Here is a 3,233-nt window from a genome sequence, read left to right on the forward strand (position 1 = left end):
CAGTGTCCCCGGGAGCTGGGATGGCTGCGGGCAGGTGCCTGGCACCTGCATCTCGCCGCCGGCAGCATCCCGGGCTTCGTCTTTCCTCTCCTGCCCTCCATCGGAGGGAAGCAGCATTTGCCGGCCACAGCGGGGGCCCAGGGGGAGACCAGCCCCCCGGGCACCCCGAACCGCTGCGAGCTTCCGGGACTCCCCCTCACCCCACCCGGCGCGGGAGTGAGGACGGGGCCGCCTCCTAATCCCGGCGTAATCCCGGAGAGCGGCAGCGGAGCGGGCGGCCGCTAATCCCGGCCCGCCGCCACTAATCCCGGCYCGTGTCCGTGGGTCCCTTCCCGTGTCCCCGCGGGCTGGGGCCCATGTCCCCTCCCCAGAGCGTGCAGTGGGGTCCCCCGTCGAAGCCCGGCTTTCAAGGGACGTAAATCGCTTAATGATCTAACTCGGTCATTAACCCGCTATTTAYCCGGCGGGCGGCGGCACAGGAAGGGGCGGGTGCCGCGCTCGGGTGAGCTCTGCCCGCCGGGGCTCCTGCAGCCCTCCGAGGCTTCTGCACCCCCTCCCCGGCCCGCCACCCTCCCGCCTCCCCCTCCCCACGTCCTTTTTGGGGTGATACCGTTGCCGCTTTGTTGTGTGCGCCCGGGAGCAGTGCGGACGGGGGTGCGGCGAGGAGCGGTCCCCCCAAACACCCTCCGGGGGAGGCAGCCTGGAAGGCCGGGGCGGCTGCGGGACGTGTCCTACATCCCGGGGGGCGCCTGGGGGTTGTAGCCTCCCTGCCGGAGGAGTCTGGGGGATCAGTCCCGGGGATATCGTACCCCAGTGAGCAATCCTCCGACTCGCTGGCTGCGAGAGCTCAGGCGCCGATGCACCGTGTAACGCAGGTCGCTTTGACGCTCTCCCCGTTTTTTTCCCTCGGCCTCTTTATCTTTCAATTGCAAAGCAATTAAAGGTCTTTATGAATCTGCGAGTATCCCTCCCCGCGGGGCCCTCTGATGCCCGCTGTATTGCCCTTTAGATGCCTCTTCCTTTTTTTGTTTTACAATTGTTGTATCAATATAATGCTTCCTTTCTTCCTCTGTCTCTATAGATACAGATATACAAGGCAAACCAAAGGTTTCGGCTGCTATTCAGTGCCTCCTCATTTGTCCCGGAGCCGTAACAGTGCTGCCCTTTCTCTTCTGGCTGCTTTTCCCTGCTTCTGGAGCAGCAGTTATGGGAGAAGCAGATGGCTACTGATTGGGTGAGCTTTGTGGCTTTAATACTGAATACTTTATGGAAAAGGACTTTATCATGCTTGGTTGGTCAGAGGAACAACGGGATGAGATTTATGACTAGAGAAAATAAATCTTTTTAAGTTTCAAGCTCCTTCACACACCCCACATCAAGTTGCTACAGCAGAGCTGAAGCTGAAATCCTCAACATCTTTATTTTTTCCCTCCCCCCGACCCCGTCTGTCTGTCCTTTCACTGCTCTCCCCACCCCCTCTGTGCCAGGCTTTAGTAAACCTTTGCTAACTTTAAGGACTGTCACTCACTGGAGCAGCTAAGGCCTTCAGAGCCCCCAGGCAGCACCAGGAAGGGAAAAGCCATCCCTGCCGGGGGGTTATGCACCTGACGGGAATAGGTTGGGCAGTCATCTCCTGCCAAAGCTTGGCCATGTGTGACTCAGCGCCCACTCAGGGACTGCTGGGGAGTTTTGAGTGACATCCTCATGGCAGGGGGGCCATGTGGCCTCCAAAGAGATGTCCAGGCTACCGCTCTGAGCTCTGGACCCTGAAGGAAATGATGCCCAGCACTGCCCAGCCCCATGCATCCCACACTGGGCCAGGGCTGTGGGACCGTCCCTCCGGGGCCCATCCTCTGCTGTCCCCCAGGCTGCAGCACAGCTTCCTCCTGGCTTTACACCTAGGCATGGCCAGGGCTGTGCCGTGGGGTGGGCTCTGCCCCAGCTTTGGACGCTGCTGGTGGCACGCAGGGTCAGAAAGGCCTGAGGGTGTACAGGAGGCAGAAGCAGATTTCAGACCTGCGGGGATTCCCCCTTTTCCATTTTTCTCTTTTTCCTTTCCTTCATAGCCAATCATGTCTTCTGTCAGGCTGTTAAGCATTTGAAGGAAGGTGAAGCTAGGTGAAAGCTTTCCAGGTTTTAAACCTTGATACTGCTGTCAGGCCAAGTAAGGAGGAGAAGCAGAAAGCCTRAGAAAAATAATTTTGAGATACAAAGTCAGCAGTGGTATTGGGTTATGTATGAAGCATTTAACCAGCCACCTGTATTATGTTCAGTGGTCTGRGTTGTGGTCAGTAATAAAAACATTTCTGTGATCCTTTGGTCACAAATTAGTATTTCTGACTAGACTCCGCATTTTCTCAGAAGAAAGTAGAGGGGAGACTCGGGCACCATCAGGGGTGAGGAAACAGCCAAGGTATCTGTGGTGTGTCTGAATATGAGAAATGAGGTGGGGAAGGTATGTCTCGTTCCACTGGGGTTCCTAGGGAGGAGAACAGTTTGGGGTGAACCACAGCTAAAGGTGGTATCTGGCCCATTTTATGGATTTGTGGTTTTGTGGCGTGGCAGTGACCTGACCTTTGAGTCCAGGGTGCTGCATCARTGAGGTGAGGCTGAAAGGTCGAAGGGAATAGGAGGGGGCAGGCACCCCAGGTGTGTTTGGGAGCTGGGCTGGAAACAAAGACAGGACGTTGTTGGCATGCCTCGGCCCTGGCAAGGACCTGGTGCTAAGCAAATGTTCATGTTATTGTGGGTCTGAGCATTCCCAGGGGCATCCCCGTGCTGCTCGACAGAATTAGCAGTGGAGAAGCACTGCTCCTCCGTGCACCGTGTCTGCAGCGTGCTGGTGATGTCTCTGGCACCCCAGCACAGGGCTTCCCCATGAAAGGTGCCATCCACGAGCCTGGTGACAAGCAGAAAGGATGGTTGGTCGTTCAGCTGAGGCCCCGATTCATTTCCACTACAGAGACTGTCTGTCTCCAGGGAAGGGAGCCATTCTGTCTGCGTTTCTCCAGGCACCAGGAAAGCCTGTGGCTCTGTGTTTTGTTCCGAGTGGATTTTCCATTCTACCTGGTGTGCATCTCGTGGGGACCACAGCTGGCCCTGCCTCTGGCAGCAGCTGGCATAGGAGGAGCAAGGCAKTTTGGAGCATCTCTTTGTGCTCCCTCCCCAGGGTACCCTGGCACCGTGGGAGTGAGTGTGGCTGAGTTCGTGTACTGCTGGGATCTCATGTGTTC

The sequence above is a fragment of the Malurus melanocephalus genome, unplaced genomic scaffold (assembly GCF_030028575.1).
Source record: "Malurus melanocephalus ecotype Western Australia unplaced genomic scaffold, MMel_1.1 scaffold_571, whole genome shotgun sequence".
Taxonomy (NCBI): Eukaryota; Metazoa; Chordata; class Aves; order Passeriformes; family Maluridae; genus Malurus; species Malurus melanocephalus.